The 23300-nt window shown below is 44.2% G+C and overlaps 1 protein-coding gene across 2 annotated transcripts in view; it reads left to right on the top strand.

Annotated features, from left to right (window-relative positions):
* The window catches only part of CREB5 (cAMP responsive element binding protein 5), a 289788-nt gene that overhangs the window by 14836 nt on the left and 251652 nt on the right, over positions 1-23300 (top strand). The gene's annotated exons all lie outside the window — the stretch shown is intronic.

The raw sequence follows: 23300 nt of genomic DNA, 5'->3' as shown, positions 1-23300 counted from the left end.
TTAGGGAGGGTGTTGAGGCTCCTTCCCTGGAGATATTCAAGGCAAGGCTCAACAAGACCCTGGGCAGCCTGATCTAGTTGGGGATGTCCCTGTGGGAAGGTCAGACTGGATGACCTTTGAAAGTCCCTTCTGGCCTGGACCATTCTATGATTCTAAGATGAAAAAGATGTAAGGTGACTGGATGCATCAACATGTCACAGCAGGAGAGGGATAAACAAATCCTTACTAATGGGAGGTAGAAGAGCTGGGAGCCGGTTTTCTGGTCCATTTTTGGAGTAAGAAACATGAATATTAGCTAGTGGGGATTTCAGAAGGAGGACGTGGGGTAGAGCCAGGGTCAGGCTAGCCAACAGTGGGGTGAAATCTGCTTCTTTCTCAAAGCCTTCATGTTTTGTGGAGGCGCTGATAAAAGCTATGAAGTCAGCCTCTGCACGTGGAATCCATTCCCGCTAGAAACTGTTGACCTTTTACAGTAAGCCTTACTCTTAATACAGCAATCCTGCTATTAGGATTTGTGCATTTTAAATTCCAGCCACCAAAGTAAGGTGTCAAAGAAAGGTATTACTTTCCTCTCTGCTGTTTTGACTATGATATAACTCACAGTTGATGAACAACAGGTGCTTTACATTCTTCAGAGAAGCTTGTCTGTGGGCTTCATTCGTTTGTTTTATTTTCCCCCAAACCAGCCACAAACCCCCTGCTCATCATCAGTGTAAAACCTTGCACTGACTTAAAGGGGAATTCCATGTAAAATTTGAAAAGAAAAAGAAAGGCAGATCCTGAGGTGTGGGAGAAAAGAGGGTGCTGCTGTCTTTGCTTCTCTCTTCACATCTGCATGATGGGCAAACAATCACTTAAAACCAAACTCCTGCTTGGCAGTTCCCTTAACCAAGCTCTAGGTGGAAACCCAACTTTGTGTCCAGTCCCCAGGCCAGTGGCTGGAAACTCTCTCCACTGAACCAAACCCCTTATTAAGTGTAGATGACTGAAGCTGTAAACACAGAGCGAGTACTTGGAGTGGAAGGTAAAGGTCAAAGAAGTTCAGAGGAGTTACAAAAAATGGATCCTCGTACGTAGGGTGACCGAGAAGGTGACTTGCCTCGATGGTTAACTTTTGTTTGTGCATAGCCTGATTGGAAGAATTCAGTTTAAGTTTAGAGTTTCTGTAAGGTCACCTGTGTGACATTCAGCTTTATGCAGGTGAAATTACAGCTACTAATCTGTTAGCAGGCATTGCCTCCCCTCCATAGAATTTCTATAAGGTCACCCGTGTGACAGTCAGCTTTATGCAGGTGAAATTACAGCTACTAATCTGTTAGCAGGCATTGCCTCCCCTCCATAGAATTTCTATAAGGTCACCCATGTGACAGTCAGCTTTATGCAGGTGAAATTACAGCTACATATCCGTTAGCAGTCACTGCCTCCCCTCCACATGTACCTATGATGAAAACAAAAAATCACAGCTATAGGGCTTTCTACCCAAGATCTTTGCTTCCATTTTGTTTTACCTCAACCTTAGAAATGAGAGGTCTGCTTGGCCGAGCTGGGAACTTGCTTGTTGCTGTGGGTATGGCTTTTTCAAGTGGTGGTTGACCATATGTTCTGTTTGAATCAGCTGGAGTACAAACCTGGGACCTGTTGGGAGCTGATGCTTTTTGGGCCATGTTTTAGCTCGTGCCGCTCGTTTCAGTCTGGCTGAGGGGGACACATCTGTTCTGTCTTCAGTTGTGCCTGCTGGAGAGGGGGCAGGCAAATCACTTGCCCTGCCTGTTGCTGTAACATTTTTGGTAAATGATCTGCCTGGGCTCCCGGCTTGAGTGCAGGCTGTGGCACGTATATCAGGGAATTCCCCTGAATCTAGGGTCATCAAAATTATGTCCAAACATGGTATGTTACAGCATCTGTAACAGGAAACACCAGTTTACCAGAGCAGAATGGGTGTTTGTGGGTTTCTGGAGGTATTCAGTGGTGGCAGGAGTTGTGGTAGGTGGGTGAATACTCCTTCCCTGTGATCTGAGCCCAGTTTGGAGGATGTGGTTTTCCTTTGCCGTGCTCACAAGGAGAGGGAAGTTTTGTGCTCCTAGCGCAGTGTCTTCTGGTGGCCTCCTGTGCTCTGCCTCTTAAGGCTGCTGGAAAAAATTCAGAGGAAATAGCCCTAGGTGAATTGGAAGAGGGGTGAAAGTGTGAAAATGGGATATTTCCCAATCAGTGATGTTCTCAGCCCCTCCCACATTTGCAGGATAAAGCTCATTTGCTGTAAGATAGGGTAGGCTTTTCTTATCATGAAAAGAATACTCAAACCCAACATTGGCTTTAATTTCAAAGCAAAGGGAAAATGCAAGCTCAGATCAATCAACAAGTCAGTGGAGGTGTTTTGTGTCAAAAGACAAATCATTTTTCTGCCTGTAAACATTGTTACACTATTTACACAATAATACTGTTATTTATACTGTAACCTTTCCCCCCCCCCCATTAGAACAAATTTACTTTCAAGATGATTAAATGCTTTTAATTTTTTAATGTTCTCTTTACCTGGTTGTGTAGTGATTGTGATTTCTTATGAATAAATTATTGAGGTTAGGTGGTTCTCCTGTGCCAGCTGGACGAAAAAGTCTTGCAGTAGATTGATATGGAATTGGATCAGATTACTGCTGTTTCTGCTGTTGTGCATGGACTGTGCTCCAAGATGCTTGTAATTTCTGCATTTCCAAAGGCTTGGAAAAATACTCTCATGAGAAACTAAGCGTAGTGGGTAATGAAAGCTAAAATGGTTTATACTAATCACATCAATTGGAAAATTATCTCACTCAGCAACTCTTCTACCAGGAAATTAAGACAGCAAGTGAGTCTGGTGGTGTTAACGATTGGGTTTACTTTCCCTCAACTTCAAGTAGGCTTGAGCACCATTTTCTGCCTCAAATTGATACGAGTACATCTCCTCATCATCCGTGTGATGGGTTTTCTTGTTAGTTGTGTGATTTGTATATAACAATTTGTTTTAGTCTGTCCAATGATTCTGGGTTTCTTGTGGTTGTTGTCAAGGCTTTTTAAGAGCAGCTGCAGGCTGTGCCCGTCTGCCTGCACTTCACATCAATAAATGCAAGTTTTGTTTACCTTTTATAAGTTTCTTTAGAGGAAAGTTTGAAAGCCTAGAGGAACTTCTTGTGTTCTGTTCTAAACGGTCATAAGGAAGAAAATCAGCGCAAGTTGAAGCAACGGACTGCTTCTGGCCACTGCGAGTGTGCTTTGGCCAGGCCTGAGTGCTGCCTGCCTCCCCAGGGCGCAGAGATGCTTAGCTGCGGGTGGCGTGGCTCTGCGTTAACTGCGGGCTACACGGCCCCAGCGCCGCTGGGCCGGGCCGGGCCGGGCCGGGCCGAGCCGAGCCGAGCCGAGCCGAGCCGAGCCGAGCCGAGCCGAGCCGAGCCGAGCCGAGCCTCCCTGCCCGCGCTCACCAGCAGAGGCTGCTGGCAGCCCGTGCCTGGCGGCGGGGCGGGGCCCGGTTGCGGCTGCTCCGGCTCCACCCGCAGGACCCGTCCCGGGCAGCGGGGCTTCGCTCGCCGTCGGGGACAGGGAGCCTGGGAGGTGGCTGGGCTCAGCCGCGGTGCCCGCGGGATCCTGAGGTGCCCGCGCCAGGGTGGATCAGCGCCGTTCGGAGGCCAACGTGGCCTGCTCTCTTCAAAAACCTCCCACAGACGTGTGTCCTACAGCGAGAGCTGTGCTGTTCGTGCTACCAACTCGAGCCGGTTCTCTCCTGCGTAAATTTTTCCCCCATTCCGTCTATACGTTCAGCAGCAGCGTTTGGTCTAAGGCAAAATCTGTCGCCTGTCAGTTTGTTTCGTCTCTGCAAGAGTGCAACAGTATCTGGAGGAACTCAAAGCCAGAGGGATATAAACTCTCTGAAGAGCAGGGCAGCTATGCAGAGAACCCAGTGTTCGCAAGATCAAGATTAACAAGGTGATGAATTAGGGCGAGGATGATTAGGGGACTTGACCATCTGCCCTGTGAAGAGAGACTGAGATCCCTGGGGCTGTTTAGTCTGGAGAAGAGAAGACTGAGAGGGCATCTCATCCATGTGTATAAATATCTGAGGGGTGGGTGTCAAGTGGAGGGCGCCAAGCTCTTTTGGGTAGTGCACAGTAATAAGAAACAACAGGTTCAGTCTTGAACATAGAAGATTTCACCTCAACATGAGGAGAAACTTCTTTACAGAGAGGGTCAGGGAGCACTGGAGCAGGCTGCCCAGAGAGGCTGTGGAGTCGTCTCCTTTGGAGACTTTCAAAATCCACCTGGATGCATTCCTGTGTGGACTACCCTAAGTGATCCTGCTTTGGCAGGGGGGTTGGACTTGATGATCTCTGGAGGCCCCTTCCAACATCTCATGTACTGTGATACTGCGAATTAATGTGTTTCTGCTATGGGGCTTTAAGAACACTGCACACATTAGCAGGGATCCCAATATTTTTGTGATAATTTGCTGCTCTTTAAAAATCCAGAGCATTGCAGGTGTCAGTGATTATTTTGACTAGACAAACAAGTGCTCTGTTTTTTTTCCCCCCAGGAGTGCATGGAGTTTAATCAGCAAGATTTAGATCCCATGCATGTTCTCTCAGCATAGTAGTAAATCATTCCTAAATCTTAGGGAGAAGCTCCACAAATTCTGCTGACTATCTGTGTAAGGCTCGACATCCAACAGCATTGATTTATTTAAGTATAGGTCTTGTGCCTTTTGAGAATGTGCCATCTGCTTAAACTGTGTTTGCTCTGTGGAAGGAGGCAGCGTTTTACTGGTGAATTGTAGCAAAATGATAGCCTGACTTGCTCTTGAAGTGACACCTGTTCAGGAATAATTAGTTAATTGCTGCTTTGAGGCTGATTCTTGGGTTCTTCAAATGAATAGGTTTAGTTAATATCACGTACTAATTTACTGAATAGCTACTCACTCTAATGCAATAATAATAACACGTAATTACCTGCCGCACTTATTCCACTCTGCTTGCAGGGTTCAGCTCTGGAAAAGAGGGAGGGAGAAATACGTGGGATAGAGAGGAGTTCATGTTCTTCCTGAGTGTAAAGTCGCATTATTCATTCACGTCAAGAGCTCCGGTGAGGTACGGGCCCAGCTTCCTGCAAAGAGGGCTCACTAGGGTCAGCCTGCAACTGCAGTGTTAGCGTTTGCATAACTGCTGTTCTGAAGCATGTAGCATCTATGTTTCAGTCTAATTACTTTCCTAACGGCTGGCCACTGCTGAAAATGATTGAAGTTTTTTTCCTAGAGAGACAAGGAAAGTAAAGCTTTTATATGGTGAAGTAATTCTGTATAATGGAATGGGCTGCCCGGGGAGGTGGTGGAGTCACCATCGCTGGAGGTGTTCAGGAGGAGACTTGACAGGGTGCTTGGTTGCATGGCTCAGTTGATAAGGTGGTGTTGGATGATAGGTTGGATGCGATGATCTTGAAGGTCTCTTCCAACCTGGTTTATTCTATTCTATTACTATGCCAAACTTGAACATGAAATATGTATCTGACGTTCTAGCAGTCTACATATATGTGTGTGTGGTTCTGGTCATGTTATTTATATGGGAGTTTGTTGATTCTGAATCCAGGACTTCGAGGCACACGCCTGAAAATTGAAGGCATTGTGCTATGTGTAGACTGCTCTCGCTGGAGCTGCTCAGTTGGTGAAAGGTGTTTGATTTGGACAGATCTACTGCTGCTGCAGGACAGATTTCTGTCCATGAAAGACTTTATGCAGTTGTCCTGTGTGCTTCTGTGGGTGAATATTTACATAATACCTGAAAGGTGGTTGTAGCCAGGAAGGGGTTGGTCTCTTCTCTCTAGCAACCAGCACCAGAACAAGGGGACACAGTCTCAAGCTGTGCCAGAGGAAGTTTAGGCTGGAGGTGAGGAGAAAGTTCTTCACAGAGAGTCATTCGTCATTGGAATGTGCTGCCTGGGGAGGTGGTGGAGTCACCATCCCTGGAGGTGTTCAAGGGGATTGGACGTGGCACTTGGTGCCATGGTCTAGTCATGAGGTCTGTGGTGCCAGGTTGGACTCGATGATCTTTGAGGCTCTTCCAACCTTAGTGATACTGTGATCATTTTCTTTTCATGGCACGTGCTACCATATATGGCACTCACAGGCACTGCGTAGTGCTTCCTCTCACACGAGTGTGGGATCCTTCAATTAACACATAAGAAAGCTTATATTCTATCCCACACAAAGTATATTTAGTCACTTTATGGTAGGAAATAGATTTGTTTACATACAGAAAGACCTATACCAACAAGTACAGTATGTAACCATGTACTTAGAGTGCAATACGTACAGGAGAGTAACGATTGCAGCATTTGTCATTGATTTCCCAGTTGCTAGTGGATCCGTGATGGTAACATTTTGTCTGCAACAAGGACAACTGTGAAAGGAAAACCTTTTGGTTTATAGCTTGCCTTATGTATGCAAAACATACAACTGGGAAACAGGGAAGAGACCCCTGCTGTGAAGGGGCAGCGGCCGCTACCAGAGTGTGTGGGCGTTTCATCTGCAGTATTATCAGTGGAGACTATGTTGCTGAAAGAAGCCACTTTTAGTGAGAAAGGTTTTTAGAGGAGTGTGGCAGCTTTGGCTAGCATTAAATCCAGGTGCATGTTGGTGCCTGGGTTGGGATTTTTTTAGTTTTAATCTGGAGGAGGCTGGTTTATTGCTCACTTCCAACTGGTGACCAGGTGCCCATTCATGCCTTGGGAGCGAACTGCTGGGGCTGCTGTAATCCATCCCAGGCACCAGATCCTTCTCAATTTGACATACTCTTTTTATTTATTATTTTATGTAATGTGTCTATTGGGCATTACTAACAGAAGTCTGTGGGTGGCTATCTTTGTTCCTGGCCTTCCCTGTACATGTCTTTGGTCTGGCTGTTCCTCATGCTTAGAGCTGGCATCTCATGGTCACCTTTTTGCGTTTCGCTATCTGGGCTTTGACTTGCAGGCTCCCAGCCACCCCCACTCCCTGTGCATTGTTGGATATTAACTGAGCACAAGCATCACATTGCTGATGCATATCAAATCTGGAATGATGGTCAAACAGTCTACCCTCTTGTGTCTGGGTGTTTCTTGGAGGTTTTAAATTTCCAAGGATTTAGCATTGAGTCCCCATGTCCAAAGCAGGAAGTCATATTGCTTTTCCATTCCAACTCACCGATTTTCAGCCTCCTGCTCCGCTTACGTTTAGGAATGACTGAAAACAGTTCTTACAGTCCTGAAATGCCTCTTCTTTAACATCTTCTACAATGAGAGCAACACTGAGACATGAGTCTGTCCTTGTGTCTGGTCCAATTTACAGTAGACAAGTCTGGTGCCTTTGGTGTTTGTATCTGGTAGCCAATGGATGTGGCAGTGTGCCAGACCTACTTTTATCACCATAAACAAAGATGCCTTGGATATATCTTTGTATTATTGCCTCAGATGTTGCTGATGGGTTTTGACCTCTTTGCTATGACTTTTTTTCCCTCAGCATTTTTTTCCTCAGCATTTTTGAATGGGTGTAAATCCTCTGACTATTTTTTCCCCTCAGGGTTCTGTAGTCCAGTCTACAATAATGCAGGTAGAATGCCTCTTTTTTTGTAGGGGTGCTGGGTTCAGCAGATCTCCTAAAGCATGAGAAACTCTGCATTTTAGCTTGTTTTTGCTTTGCTCTACTTTGTTTTCTAGGTGTTCTTGTCTTTGAAACTCAACCTATGTGTTCAGCCAGAGCACTGCACGACCCAGAGTGACTATTCATCCTAAGGGTATTAGATGAAGGAGCTGTGGTGTTGTATTGAATTCAAATCAGTGTCTTGCTCTGCCTCATTGCCCAGTGGTGGGTGGTACTCCTGTGAGTCATCTGCTATAAATGCCAAATGATAGCATCTTTTGCTTCATGATGTTCTTATTGGCAGTGTTATGCATCACCAGCACTCGATCACATTTCTCCCATCTAATATTGCTGCCCATCACAACTGCAGTGATCGTGTTTAGCTGGCTCCATAACCCAGCTGGAACCTAGCTAGTAGTTTGGTTCAGTGACACAGTTGCACATACAGCTGATAGGTTTTCCTTGCACAGTATTTTCACACAGTCAGTCTTTGCTTAAGTTACATTTCATATTCTCCTCCTATAGGGAATTTTTCTGTCCTCAGTCGCTGTCTGTACAACTACAGGAACTGCTCACCCTCCTCAGGATTACTGTGGCATTAGTATATAAAGCAGTTCTGTTTCCCACAGTTGTCCATAGTATCTGAGGTTTTCTTTTTTCCTTTCCCTTTTTTTTAACTTTTCTTTTTTCTTTCAGCCTTTTCTGATGCTTTCCAGACCCTGTGCACAGGATCAGGGTGCCAGCAATCTCAGTCTGCCCTTTTAATTCTTCAGATGTGTTTCTATGTACCTAATCTTCACCAGAATTTTTCATTTTGGTCTTTTCTCTGTGTAATTCAGCAGCCTGTATTGTTTGCAGATATTTACCTTGGGTTATTTTTTTTTTTCCCTGCTGATCATGCTACAAATGCTCTTGCCCTAAAAAAATGATCCTTTTTTTTCTCTCTAAGCTTGAAGTGGATAGCTGTGTTCTTAGTACTCTAATGCAAGCATCTATTCCTTTTCAATGTTGCATGACATCAGCTTGACTTTTTTTCCCTACAGTGTAATTTCATTTGAGGTCACAAAATTCACTGTGCACAATTTGTATTCCAACCCTCCCTCCCCCCAGTATTTCCAGCATTTTAAACATAATCTTTTCATTCATTTTTTGTTTATTTCTTCATTATACTCTTCACTGCTAGGCTGGGGGAGCAATTGGACAATGAAATAGTAAGGCTTTTAAAATTTGGTGCCAATTCATGTCTTGCTTCTGTGACTGTGCAGTGCATTTTGTCTGAAAATCTGACTTTGCGGGTGGTCTGAATCCCTTCAGGTGTCAGTGGTTTCTATTTCTAGAAGCTACATGTCTCTTTGTTTTTGTCTTAAAAGCCTGGTACTTTTGTCAATGAGAAATGCTACATAACAGCTCTAACCTTCTGAGCTTGTGGGCAATTTTAGGAAAGTTGATGGCAATCAACTGCTCTTCATCTCCTGGCCTACAGGTGCATGAAGGTTCCCTATATACTGCTTGTGCCTTATGGAGTCATGCTGTGGTGATTTAGCAGAGGGCAGTCCAGGTCTAGATGACCCATGCTGAACTGTGCTGATGCAGACCTGGCTGTGGCAGAGCTACTCAGGTGTCTTTGGACTATGTCTCCTGGTGCTTTTGAGTCCCATGGGAGTAAATTCGATACAGCACAAACTGGTCTGTATTAGTCTCATGATAACAGCTCAAGCTGGAGGGCTGTGTTTGAACCACCAGCCTGAACTCAGAGCCCTGACAGAGCCTCACAGGCTCCATGTAGCACCAGGTACAGTGGCTCTCTCTCTGTGGCATAGTTAATCCACTGAATCTGATTAAACCTCCCATGGATAATTGAGAGTTAAGAGTGTTTGTGTGTCTGAAACTTAAGCATGCCATCGAATGCTTTGATGAATCAGGGCACTCAAGGTGCAAAACAGTGGGGAACTGGAACCAAGATTCCTGGGGCTTCAGTGAGAACATGAAGAAAACAAAGCATCCAACCAGCTTTAAAGCTGATTTACAGAAGCAGGTGTGCTAATCCTGCAACCCCCATACTCATGAAGTTAGCTTGGGAAGGCCAAAAATACTGATACCTTTTGTGTATTCTCTGCAAACGTCACCCTTCTTAAAGTTTCAGCTTTGAAGCCTGACTTCTTTTTATCTGTTTGGAATGCTACACTTCATGGCCCATCATCTCTGTCTTAATGTGTTCTGATAGTGATGCCATCTCTCCACTGAAGTGCCTTTGCTCATGTGCCTTGCCAGCAGAACAGAGAAAATACCACCTCTGCACCTGCTGATGTTGAAAGTTTCTTTATGCTAAGCTCTCTCCAACTGAAAAGTGATTATTATTATTAATTAGTTTTATTTTTTACTGCAGATCTCCTAAAAGTTTTCAACTTTTCCAGATTATTTCCAGACTTGTCTTTGTACTGTATTTACCAAATCTTGAGACTCATCCCACATTCAGAGCCAGTAACGTTGTCGCTGTTGGTCAGAACTTGTTTGGAAAGGGTTTTTCTTCCCTGTTGGCTTATGCTCTATCACAGCATTGAATGCTCAGAAGGTTTGGGGACCCTTTTCTGAGCATCATTTCAAACCCATTCATACCAAAGGAGGAAAAACTATTTGGCTAAAAACAAGCAATCATAGAATAGAATAGAATAGAATAGAATAGAATAGAATAGAATAGAATAGAATAGACCAGACCAGGTTGGAAGAGACCTTCAAGATCATCGTGTCCAACCCATCAACCAGTCCAACCCACCTAAACAACTAACCCATGGCACCAAGCACCCCATCAAGTCTCCTCCTGAACACCTCCAGTGATGGTGACTCCACCACCTCCCCGGGCAGCCCATTCCAATGGGCAATCACTCTCTCTGTATAGAACTTCTTCCTAACCTCCAGCCTAAACCTCCTGAGACTGTGTTCTCTTGTTCTGGTACTGGCTGCCTGGGAGAAGAGACCAACATCCACCTGGCTACAACCTCCCTTCAGGTAGTTGTAGAGAGCAATAAGGTCACCCCTGAGTCTCCTCCTCTCCAGGCTAAGCAACCCCAGCTCCCTCAGTCTTTCCTCATAGGGCTTGTGTTCCAAGCCCCTCACCAACTTTGTTGCCCTTCTCTGGACACGTTCCAGCAAGTCAACCTCCTTCCTAAACTGAGGGGCCCAGAACTGGACACAGTACTCGAGGTGCAGCCTAACCAGTGCAGTGTACAGGGGCAGAATGACCTCCCTGCTCCTGCTGGCCACACTGTTCTTGATGCAGGCCAGAATGCCATTGGCCCTCTTGGCTGCCTGGGCACACTGCAGGCTCATGTTCAGCCTACCATTGACCAGTACCCCCAGGTCCCTCTCTGCCTGGCTGCTCTCCAGCCACTCTGACCCCAGCCTGTAGCTCTGCATGGGGTTGTTGTGGCCAATGTGCAGAACCTGGCACTTGGATGTGTTCAATCTCCTGCCCTTGGACTCTGACCATCTGTCCAGCCTGTCGAGGTCCCTCTGCAGAGCCTCTCTACCCTCCAGCAGATCAACTCCTGCCCCCAGCTTGGTTTTGTCAGCAAATTTACTGATGATGGACTCAATGCCCTCATCCAGATGATCAATAAAGATGTTAAAGAGCACAGGGCCCAGCACTGATCCTTGGGGCACACCACTAGTGCCTGGCCACCAGCATAATATCTTTTTAAAAGTAATTATTTTGATTTTCCTTGAGGGACTTCATATTGTTTTGTAACTTGATTAGAAAAACAAACAAACCAAGCAGTTTGGATTCAAAAGCTGTCACACTGCTTATGCAGAGGTTGGGCCTTTGCTCATAAGGAGTTTGGCTTGATTGTTTGTTGTTTTTTTTCTGGTGATGTTGTGTGGCAGGAGGCAATCAGAATTTTTACAAACTAAAGGCAAATAAGAAAATGGAAATATTCCTTTGTGCTAGGGAGAGATATTTCCGGGGAGAAACCAGGCCAGGAGTGGCTTTCAAACTTCTAAATCTGTTTTATGTGGTGTGTAAGAGATTGCTGTCATCACCCAGATGCAGGAAATACCGGTGCTGGGCTTAAGGGGGACAAAGTAAACTCGACAATGGACTGAAAAGAAAAATAAACAATCGACCAACCATTTTTATAGCTTGTTTTGTTCCCTTGCTCTAGCAGTAACATTCACTTTCATTTACCAGAGTTCTGTGAAATATCTGTATCAAGCCTTAAACTTGTTTGACCTTAGTTTAGGTTCAAGGTTCAATATATTCCATGTGCATGGATGGTTTTACAAATCCACGAGAGCTCTGGCTCTATGCAAACCTTTTTCCCTGTCCCAGATTTGGCCTCCTTCGTGCTAAATAAATCCAAGGACAACTTTCTCTCTCTGTCTTTCCTCTGAAGATTGCTGCAGGGGTGCCCTTGGCCTTCAGGGTGTTACAGGGCTTAGGAATAAAGGAGGAAAGTTGCCTTAGAGGATGAAGTCAACCTACCATAACAACTGCCCCAGATGGAGTCTTTTATAACTTGAAGAACTGAATTTAAAGGCTTCGTTTTGCTAGGACTTCCAAAACAAATGGTTCAGCATTTATGTAATTCTTAAATCTGCACTTCTTATCTCATTTGTAAATTCGAGACAGATCTCTAAATGCCTCTGAGCAAGTCTTGGAGCTGAACAATTTCTCTCCCCCAGCTGACTAGTTATATCGCTTCCCGGGGATCCTGTGGGTTACTTTAAAACAGTTGCTTGTACAGGGTACAAAATTTGCATTGTAAAACAAACCTAGTGGAAGGCTGGCAGCAGAAATTAAGTGTTAGGAGTTTGTTAAGAGTTCCCAACAGAAGTTGTATTGATAATGTTATAATTTCAATGTATTTAAAAGTGCCTTCTGTATGCAATAGCACACAAGCTCAGTTGAGATATATATATGTATATATGTGTGTGTATATATATAGCTTCTACAGCTATTACCTGAACACAGATGGACTTTGAGGGAAGAAGAGTGAGAAAATGCACTTTGTTTTCAGGGGTGTAGTCTCCATGTTGGATTGCCTCCATAGCATGAGATACCCAACCCTGCTCAGGGTCCTGCATCGTGGTTGTTTTCCACCTACATATGCTCAGCCGGGAGGTTGTTCTGATGTGATCAGAGAGGTCATCGTGTGCAGGATGAAGCACTCCTTGTTACTGGGATGGTGAGGGATATTTCCTCTTGCTAATTCCAGCTGTCTCTTGGGGCAACAGGTGACACATGCATAGAAGTGCAGAGACTGGAGCCAGCCTTCTGCTCTGGTGGCAGCAAAATGTGATCTGGTTGCAATATTAAAAGGGATGCATCTTGGACACTTGCTTAACCTCTCACTTTCTCCCTACTTTCTGCTGGATAGCAGCAGTGCTGTGCATGTTTTCTTTTTTCTCAGTGTGCTGCCAGCCATACATTTAATGGCATTGTGCAGACAAGCAGCCAGCATTATCTGAGTTCAGACATCCCTGGTAACTTCAAGTGTGTGTTTTTCTGACATGCAGGTATCTGTGTGGTGTCTGAGCTAATCTTCCAGGCTTCTTTCAGAGTCAGCAGAGAGAAATTGACAGTTCTAGCTGATGATTCCTCTCTTACCAATATGGATGTCTACATCAAGTGGATAATGTTTGTGTGCCTATTTCTCTCTGTGGATTATGCAGGAAGTCTGGAAGGATTGACTGAGATGCTTAAAATCAAATTGTGTGTGTCATACATAACAGAAACCTCTCAGATTGGTGTGGATGGGCAGATTTCTGTCTGGAGAGGGCATATTGACATCAGCAGAGTTTTGTGTGTGGATTAGTTAGCCCCAGTGAAAGACATGGCTGATTAGAATAGAATAGAATAGAATAGGAGTAGAATAGAATAGAATAGAATAGAATAGAATAGAATAGAATAGAATAGAATAGAATAGAATAGAATAGAATAGAATAGAATAGAATAGAATAGAATAGACCAGGTTGGAAGAGACCTTCAAGATCATCGTGTCCAACCTATCATCCAACACCACCTAATCAACTAAACCATGCAACCAAGCACCCTGTCAAGTCTTAACTCAAGAGCTGGTATTACTTTCACAACGTGATCTCTGCCCATTGTGCCCAGGTGGACAGGCACATTCCCTCAGAATCAGCTTGGGTGGTTTGTGTGGCACATCACATTTGAACCATTAGCCTAGGCAGATTATTTTGGGGGCAGTGGGCTTAGAAGTTAGTTGATGCTTTTCCATACCTATAGGCATGTTGTTGAATTCAAGGCTTAGCTCTCCAGAGGACAGGAGTTTTGCTGTGGAACCATGTAAGGCACTGGAATTGGTTCTTCTTATCCCTGAGTGAAAATTCCTTCCTTGTAAGCTGACAGGAAACAATTCTCCTTCTGTAGCAATTTTGTTGTTCATGAGATGGAGGCCTTATTTATCAACACACCTCTGGGAAACTATAGATCTCTCTCTTTTATCCTCTCACAATCAGTTCCATTTTTTGCCTTGAAGTAAATAAACTTTTAAAACAACTCTTTAAAACAGCGCTCATGCAGCTGTGATAAAGCACTGCAGGCTGTAACTTACACTTGTTTCTGAGGCTTCACTTTTATTGCTGACAAAAAAAATTCTCCCACGATCTCATTTTAGATTTGGGTACTTCAAAGCTTGTTCAGTTTGTGTTCCTTCAAGGCTGCCTGTGCAGCCCTACAGTATTTTCCCCAGGTTCTGTTCTCTTTTATTTATTTATTCCCCCTCCACCCCCCATCCTTTTTAACTGGAAAACACCAAAGGGATTTTCACACACCAAAATGAGGAGTCTTCCAATATTCTAGCCATGCCTCTTTAAAAGGTACCAGAGATGTTGGTGTACTATCAAAGTGCCTCAGAAAAGGACCTTTTTTGGGGTTCTTTTTCCAAACCTCACAACAAAAAGTTCATTCTGATTATTTTCAAACTAAGGTATTTTTTTTTCACTGTCCTGGTGCAAAACTAGGCTTTTTTTTTTTTTTTTTTCACTGTCCTGGTACAAATCTAGGCATTTTTTCCCAATAGAATAGAATAGACCAGGTTGGAAGAGATCTTCAAGATCATCGCCTCCAACCCACCTAAACAACTAACCCATGGCACCAAGCACCCCATCAAGTCTCCTCCTGAACACCTCCAATGATGGTGACTCCACCACCTCCCCAGGCAGCCCATTCCAATGGGCAATCACTCTCTCTGTATAGAACTTCTTCCTAACATCCAGCCTAAACTTCTCCTGATGCAGCCTGAGACTGTGTCCTCTTGTTCTGGTGCTGGCTGCCTGGGAGAAGAGACCAACCCCCTCCTGGCTACAACTTCCCTTCAGGTAGTTGTAGAGAGCAATAAGGTCACCCCTGAGCCTCCTCTTCTCCAGGCTAAGCAACCCCAGCTCCCTCAGTCTCTCCTCATAGGGCTTGTGTTCCAAACCCCTCACCAACTTTGTTGCCCTTCTCTGGACACGTTCCAGCAAGTCAACCTCCTTCCTAAACTGAGTGGCCCAGAACTGGACACAGTACTCAAGGTGTGGCCTAACCAGTGCAGTGTACAGGGGCAGAATGACCTCCCTGCTCCTGCTGGCCACACTGTTCCTGATGCAGGCCAGGATGCCATTGGCCCTCCTGGCTGCCTGGGCACACTGCTGGCTCATGTTCAGCCTACCATCGACCAGTATGCCCAGGTCCCTCTCTACCTGGCCACTCTCCAGCCCCTCTGACCCCAGCCTGTACAAAGCCTGTCCTGGTACAAATCTAGGCTTTTTTTTTCACTGTCCTGGTACAAATCTAGACATTTTTTTCACTGTCCTGGTACAAATCTCAGCCATTTTCTATTCCTGCAAGGAGGGGACAAAGGAATTGTGTCTTCATATGCTTGCTAGGTCACCAAAACCACTCTTCTATGAAGTCCTCTTTAGAAGATGTGGCAATTATATGTTCAGAGAGCTTCCTAGGTTTTCAAGATTCTATTTTAACTTCTCATGCAAAGAATTTGCTATTCATAACTCTCTACACTCTGGTTCAAAATGAGATAGATGATATTAATTAAAAATTCAGAAAGTCAGATCAGTCTGCACAGTCCAGTCCCAAAATAATGATCTTGTAGTTAAGTAGTATGTTGTAACTAAAAATATATTTATTTCCTGCCTTTCCCACCAGCTTTGCACATCTTGGGATGGATGTGTGAGCTAGGAGTTTTCAGATGAAACAACAGATATCATGGAGTCATTGAATGTTTTGAGTTGAAAGGGACCTTCAGAGGTCATGTAGTCCCACCCTCCTGCAGTGAGCAGGGACATCTTTAACTGGATCTGGTTGGTCAGAGCCCCATCCAGCTTGACCTTAACTGTTTCCAGGGTTGAGGCATCTACCCCCTCTCTGGACAACCTATTCCTCCACCACCCTTATTAATAGTAAATAATTTATTCCTCAGATCTAGTCTAAATCTACCTTCTTTTAGTTTAAAATCATCACCCCTTGTGCAGTTGCCACAAGCCTTGCTAAAAAGCTTGTCTCCATTTTTCTTTTAAGCCTCCTTGTGATGGGTTGAGTACTGAAGGATTGCTGATCTCTCCAGAGACTTCCCTTCTGCAGGCTGAACCACCCCAACTCTCTCAGCCTTTCTTCACAGAGAGGTGTTCCAGCCTGCAGATCATTTTTGTGACCCTGCTCTGGACCCTCGTCAACATAGTATCACAGTATCAGTCAGGCTTGGAAGGGACCAGTTCCAACCCCCCTGCCATGGGCAGGGACACCCCACACTAGATCATGTCCTTCTCTGTTCTGCGCTGAGAAAGATATTCCATGTATTAGATACTTGAAGTTCCTTTCAGTTAGTTATGAGTTTGGGCATCATGAAGCACTGTTAATAAGAAAATAAAAATAATCAAAATCAATCAGTCTTTAAATGTTTCTTGTTTAGCCTTGCAGGCAGAGTATTGTGTCTGCATATCAGAGAGAATACTGAGAGGAGAATGAACAGAATAGTGTGCATGTGTCTGACCTTTCTTTATTTGCTTGCTTTTAAAGATAAATATTCCCTAAAGGGATATGATCTGAAGAGGGTGTGTGCAGCATGAGTCGAAAATGAAGCCCTTTGAAATATTCCTGATTGGACACCTCGAAACTGGAGACGCTCACTATCACCACTTGCTCTTGAAAAATCCTCAGCCAGGAGGTTTTTGTTTTGTTTTGTTTTTCCCAGAAGAGCTACAGCCAGGATGGCTGAGGCTTGAAAGCTGTGTATTTACATAAGCACAAGTTACAAATCTGTGGTTTTCAGAGATGTTTGAATTTCACCACTTTGCACTTGCAGCGTGTTAGAAGTTGCTGTGAGTTGTTCGCAGGTTGTGAATGTACAGCCTGTGGAGGATTACTCCCTGCTTCCCCCCACCCCCTTCTGTTTAAGAAGAGCAATATTTTTTTCATGTGTGTCAGTTTTTAATATTCTTATTTGTAGTTATGGATTGGTCATTGCCAGAAATTTGTGGCTAGTCACTGCCTGGGAACCGTTTCATTTTGACGCGCTTCCTTCCTTAACAGGCAGTAATCTATCAGCCAGAGTAGCTGGTTTGTAAAATGTGACACAGTAGTATTCTGAGAACAGTTCTGGAGACCTTTGTATTGCTGAGGGGTACTTGCAGACCTTTATCAGGTTCACCTACAGCAGGTTGCACAGGACTGCATCCAGGTGGGTTTTGAATCTTTTCAGAGAAGAGAGCTCCACAGCTTCCCTGGACAGCCTGTTCCAGTGGTCTGGCACCCTCAAAGTAACGAATGTTTTCCTCATGTTCGGATGGAACGTTCTGTGTTCCAGTTTGTGCCAGTCACCCCTTGTCTTGTTGCTGGGCACCACTGGAAAGTCTGGCTCCATCCTCTTGACATCTGCCCTTTAGATACTTGTAAGCATTGATAGGATCTCCTCTCAGTCTTTTCTTGAGGCTAAATGGCCCCATGTCTCTCAGTCTTTCCTTGTAAGAGAGATGCTCCGTTTCCCTGATCATCTCCATAGTCCTCCACTGGACTGGTGCCAGTACTCCAGATGTGGCCTCACTAGGGCAAAGCTGAAGGAGAAGATAACCCTACACTTGTCTTAGGTTCCTCCTTGCCCATCTCTCCAGCCTGTCCAAGTGTCTCTTGCATGCATCAAATGTATTTGCAAGGGCATTGTTAGTGCTGGGGTCTGGAGGAGTGCCTCTGGCCTCCATGAGTATCACAAGGGCACTCCTGCTGTCGCACGAGTTGTTCGGAAGATAGGGATCACCACTTCTGTGCTCAGAGCAGGCATATACTCATACAAAAGTCACTGAAGACCTGTGTTGTGTTCTCATCAAAGTTGGCCTCTCTCTTGGGTCCAGTCCTTTAATAATTGAGAAGCTTGACCCAAGGGTTATGGACACATTTGGGGCAGAGGGGAATGCCAGAGCCAAGCTGTGGGGTCTGTGGGAAGGTAGGAAGAGCAGCACAAAATGGTTTGGGTCTTTGTGTTTTGTTTTGGATATCTGCCAAGCAGTTTCTGGGCTGTCCTGTGTTCTTTCCAAGTGAGATACCTGAACTGTTGGGACAGACAGTCCTCAGTTTTTGCTCTGGTGCTAGCTGGAAGGAGTCCTTTGGTGTTGCAGGGGACTCTGTGCTGCTGGCATGTCTCATGAGGGGAGAGGAGGGGCTTTCGATGCTGATCCTGCCTCCCCCCACATGTTGCTCGACTCTCCTGGCTTTTCTGGCTCCATGGTTCTTGGCTTCCTGATTTCAGAGACCTGGGGAGGGCTCTGCCTGCAGCAGAAAATCATTTGTGGATGACACCTATATTGAACAAGTCTTGTCATTACAGAAGTCACTCTGCAGGTACTCCAGGAGACTGAGACTAAGACTCAAATATCTGCACAAACACCCACTGCCTCCTCCCCCCTCTTTCCTGCCCCCAAAGACTTTCATTAACTTTTGAATTGTTCTTCTGCCCCATAGCTTTAACTAGTTTGATAAGATGAAAGCCTTCAGTCTGGCAAAGTCTCTCCTGGAGGAGGTGGCTGTAATGTGTAAGTTGGCCACCAAAATACAGAAACTGTTGGTTTAGTATCTGCAGCTTCTCTGAGTGTCTCTTTTTTCCCGAGTTACTAGTTAGTTCCAGCAAATCCTTGCTTACTGCTTTCCTTGCATACTGCCCCTTTAAAGCCCAGTTATGCTGTGCCCTATTCAGTGCAAACAACAAGGAGGACTTGGAAACAGCTTTTTAAATCTGGTTCCAGAACTCAGAACCTCTTACTTTAATAAAGGTCATAGGACAACTCTATCTTTGTACTCCTAAAAAAAACCCAAACCACATGGATAAGACTAAATCCAAATGAAATTCACCTGAAATGGGTTGTTAAGCTGCAGTTAGTAAAACTTGCTAGATGATGATGGGGAACTGAGTGTCTGAAGATGAAACTATTGGAGATTTACAGTGACTTTAAACACACAAAGTTGAAAGTGCTGCGAGTCGGCCTGCCCTTAATTTGTCAGGAACTGAAGAGAACAGTTTTCAGTTCTTAATGTTTAATGTTTTTAATGTTTCAATGTTTTTTAATGTTTTAATATTTTTAATGTTTTGCTGTTTTTAATGCTTTAATGTTTTTAATGTTTAACTTTCTAATGTTGAGTACTCAGGGGACATGTGGGCTGCCAGTGTTCTCTGCAGACGTTTGTTACCCCAGAGGATTTTGTCTTTTACTAAGAACAATGAAGGCTAAAAGTTTGATTCAGGATTTATTTTTTTGGGGGGTAATTTTGAAGAAAGAGAAGTTACTAATAAGAAAAAATAATCTTCTAAAACTGTAATTTAAAAATTGGTGAAAGTTAATAATTAATGGCTTAGAGCAGTGTTATTAATGGCCTCATTTTTCTATGTAATGAAAGTCTTAAGCTGTCTTGTATGCTAACTATAAAAATCAACCAAAAAAAAGGTGAAAAATGAGGTTGGCCCTAATGTAAATTCATTTTAAATACAACAAATTGCAGAGTTTTAGCCATAAAATATAGAAAGAAAGTTGTCTTGCAGAGTTCTGGTTTAGAGATTATTTTATATAATCAACCAGAAGGAGAATTTGGGCTGGCAGAAGTTTCAAAGCCTGTGTTAAAGCCCCTAACTGCTTCTGGTATGAAAGTCAGCTAAGTAGCCTTATGTTGTTGTTTCCCCCAGGATATCTTTTATGCTTTTTTTTCCCCCCTTCCTTCCCTTTGGAAATCCAAGTGTTTATTTGCATGCAAGGTAGGTGAATTCTTTTATCTATCTGTGTATCGTAAACCAGAATAATTAGCATACTGCAATTACTCTGCGCTTTAAAAACAAACACAAAAAACCCTCCTTCAGAACCTTCAGTCAATATTATTCCTGGAGGGACAGCTCTTAATTAAATTGTATGCTAACTACAACAATAGGCAAAGTTGTTTGGTGTTTAATAATAACTGTTGGGGGCGGGGAGGAAGAGTGAAAAACGTAAGTGTTGCAGAGAGCTTTGCATGCCATTAACCCAAGGATAGAAATGAGGTCAGCCTGTGAAAGGATGGACAACACACTTATCTGCCAGCATTGGAAAGTCCCAAAAGATTAGCTTATTTGCCAGATGTTATTGGGAGTTAATCACTGACACTCTCTGCTTCATGGGCTTCATCTCTTGTCACAGTTGCAGTTGCCTTTTCTGCCCTTTGCAGGCTTCCTGGAGATTATCTCCAATGCCTAACACTTGACGTTTTTTCCTTGAAGTAGTTGTTGTGTTTTGGTTTGTATTTTTTTGGGCTTCTTTCACAGCAATAGGCATGATGAACCATCTTCACTTGTGAAGATGATCTGAAGACTTTTTGTTTTTCTTTCATACACCCACGACAACGCTCTTGGCATAGGAACCACTGATGTGAAGCACAGCAACTTCTGCAGAATGGGGCTGCTTGTGAAGGGGTTTGTACAAGACAGGACCCACCTCATTTAGTAGTGCTAACTTTTGGGACCTGAGTGAAAATTGGGGCAGGCTGTCTGAAGGGCTAAACATCTTTTATTCTTTTTTATCCCTTTGCCTGGAAAATAACTGTAGATACAATTCTAAGCAGGCTGTTCTTACGTTATTAGCAACTTGGCAGGGCATGGCATGTTTCACTGTAATGCTATTAAGTGTGTGACCTGCTAAAAACTAGTAGTGAGAGAGCAAGTGCTGTCAGATCCATGTTAATAGTGACTAAAAGAGTCTGGAACGAAATTCTCTCCATGTATCTTCTTTAAATTGGTCAGGAGCTTGGTAGTAAATATTGATTCTAGCTAATAGTGGTTTTAACTTCTGTGTGTGCGTTCTGTGCCCCAAGGGACTGTGCCCCAAACAGGGAGAAGCCAAGACTTGCTCATAAGGAACAGAGCAAATGTTTTGTTTTGTTTTTTTCTTTAAAATGATTTTTTTCCCTTTAAAATGCTCTTAGTAATTGTTTCTTGAAGCAGGATTCCTGTCACTTGAATAGCTGCAGTAGTTCTGCAGTTCCTCCACCTCCCTTTGTGCAGAACTATTTGTGAGATGGACAGTGACTTAAGTAAGGGCAGATATTTCACCATGTACATACATCTGATCAAAGAAGTCTAAGTGTTGGGAGCTTGTGAGACAGCTGGTGGAAGGGCCTTTTGTAGCAGATGGTTTAAAGCATCTGTTTGAATTCTGCTTTAGCTCAGAATTCCCTCCCTTCCCTTCCTTTCTCTCTTCCTTCACTGCCTCCCAAGACCCTTAAGCCTAACTTCTTAGCCTTCTAACATGAGCACTTAATTTGAATGCCTGTTGATACAGAGCAAGGACAATATTCCTTCCAATTGGGCCCTGCAGTTTAGGAAGGAGGTTGACTTGCTGGAATGAGTCCAGAGAAGGGCAACAAAGTTGGTGAGGAGCTTGGAACACAAGCCCTATGAGGAGAGGCTGGGGGAGCTGGGATTGCTTAGCCTGGAGAAGAGGAGACTCAGGGGTGACCTTATTGCTCTCTACAACTACCTGAAGGGAGGTTGTAGGCAGGCAGAGGTTGGTCTCTTCTCCCAGGCAGTCAGTACCAGAACAAGAGGACACAGTCTCAGGCTGCGCCAGGGGAGGTTTAGGCTGGATGTTAGGAAGAAGTTCTACACAGAGAGAGTGATTGCCCATTGGAATGGGCTGCCCGGGGAGGTGGTGGAGTCACCATCATTGGAGGTGTTCAGGAGGAGACTTGCTGGGGTGCTTGGTGCCATGGGTTAGTTGTTTAGGTGGGTTGGGTTGGTTGATGGGTTGGACGCGATGATCTTGAAGGTCTCTTCCAACCTGGCTTATTCTATTCTATTCTATTCTATTCTATTCTATTCTATTCTATTCTATTCTATTCTATTCTATTCTGGTAAACATGACATTTTCATATTGTTTGGCTACCCATGGGCATTTGATGCTCTCCTTAACATTTGGCATATTAAATCCATAGACTCCATGGTTTTACTTCAGTGGCTCTGGGTTGGCTGTTGGATTTCCATATGAAAAGCTAGCAGAAAAGTTGCATGTAGGGCAAAAGGAGATGTGGTACAGGTGGTGTTTCTGTCTGCTGGTGTGTGATGTGTTCATTGCTGAATGCTGCCTGTTCCTTGCATCGCTTGACTTTGTGGTTGTATTGCTGCAGCATCTGTTGCCGCTGCATGTTCCGTTGACCAAACCTCTGTGCTTTCAGTGAGGTTACAGTCTGGTCTCTTCTGTCATTTCAGACTTTTAACCAGGGAGAGCAGGTATTAGGGTTGTTCTGCAAATGCCATCAGTGAGGGACAGTTGCAGAGCTACAAGCCTGGGCCACTTCCCGGTCAGGCTGGCTGTGTTAGGCCAATTGCAGAGTGCAAAATAACCACATTATTCCTTGAAGTGTTTTTCCAGAGCTGAAGTAATAGCCATCTTTCCCCATAAAGATCTACTTTCTCCTATAGAATATTTCTTTGCTGAGATAAATTTCAGGAACTGTTTTCAAAAAGTGCAGGTTGTTAGGGATATATTTTTTTTTTTGTGGTTTTTGTTTTGTTTTGTTCTCTTCTTTCTTTCTTCTTCTTTTTCTTTTCATCTTCTGTTGCCCGTGCTCAATAACCCCCTGGTCTTTTCTGTAAAATGGACCAGCCTTTTGCTCTATACCAAGTAAATGCATGATGGGTTTCTTGTACTCAAATGGAGAGCCCAACAGATGTAGAGCACTCATTTAGACTTGTGCATTTTCACTGGACTTCAGCTGTAGCTCATTCAGTGTAGAAGACAAATTGTGTCCTCGACCAAGTAGTCTTGCCTTGCCTGGATGGCATACAGTGCAGCAATCATGCTGCTGTTACATGGGAAGGCAGTAGCAGGTCATCTGCTTTCCATGTTGAGGATTTCTTTCAGAGGTATGTTCAAGCTGTGCCAAGGGAGGTTTGGGTTGGGTGTTAGGAGAAATTCTTCACAGAAAGAGTGATTTGCCATTGGAATGGGCTGCCCAGGGAGGTGGTGGAGTCACTGTCCCTGGAAGGGTTTAAAATAAGACTGAATGAGGCACTTAGTGCTGTGGCTTCATTGATTAGATGGTGTTGGGTGATAGGTTGGACTTGCTGATCTCAAAGGTCTTTTCCAACCTGGTTAATTCTGTAATTCTTTTACTACCTTCCTCTTCCTCAGCCCAGTCCTCAGT

Source organism: Melanerpes formicivorus, unplaced genomic scaffold, assembly GCF_026170545.1.
Source record: "Melanerpes formicivorus ecotype bairdi unplaced genomic scaffold, bMelFor1.0.p_v2 SCAF_23, whole genome shotgun sequence".
Lineage (NCBI taxonomy): Eukaryota > Metazoa > Chordata > Aves > Piciformes > Picidae > Melanerpes > Melanerpes formicivorus.
This window is presented reverse-complemented; position numbering and strand designations above follow the sequence as displayed.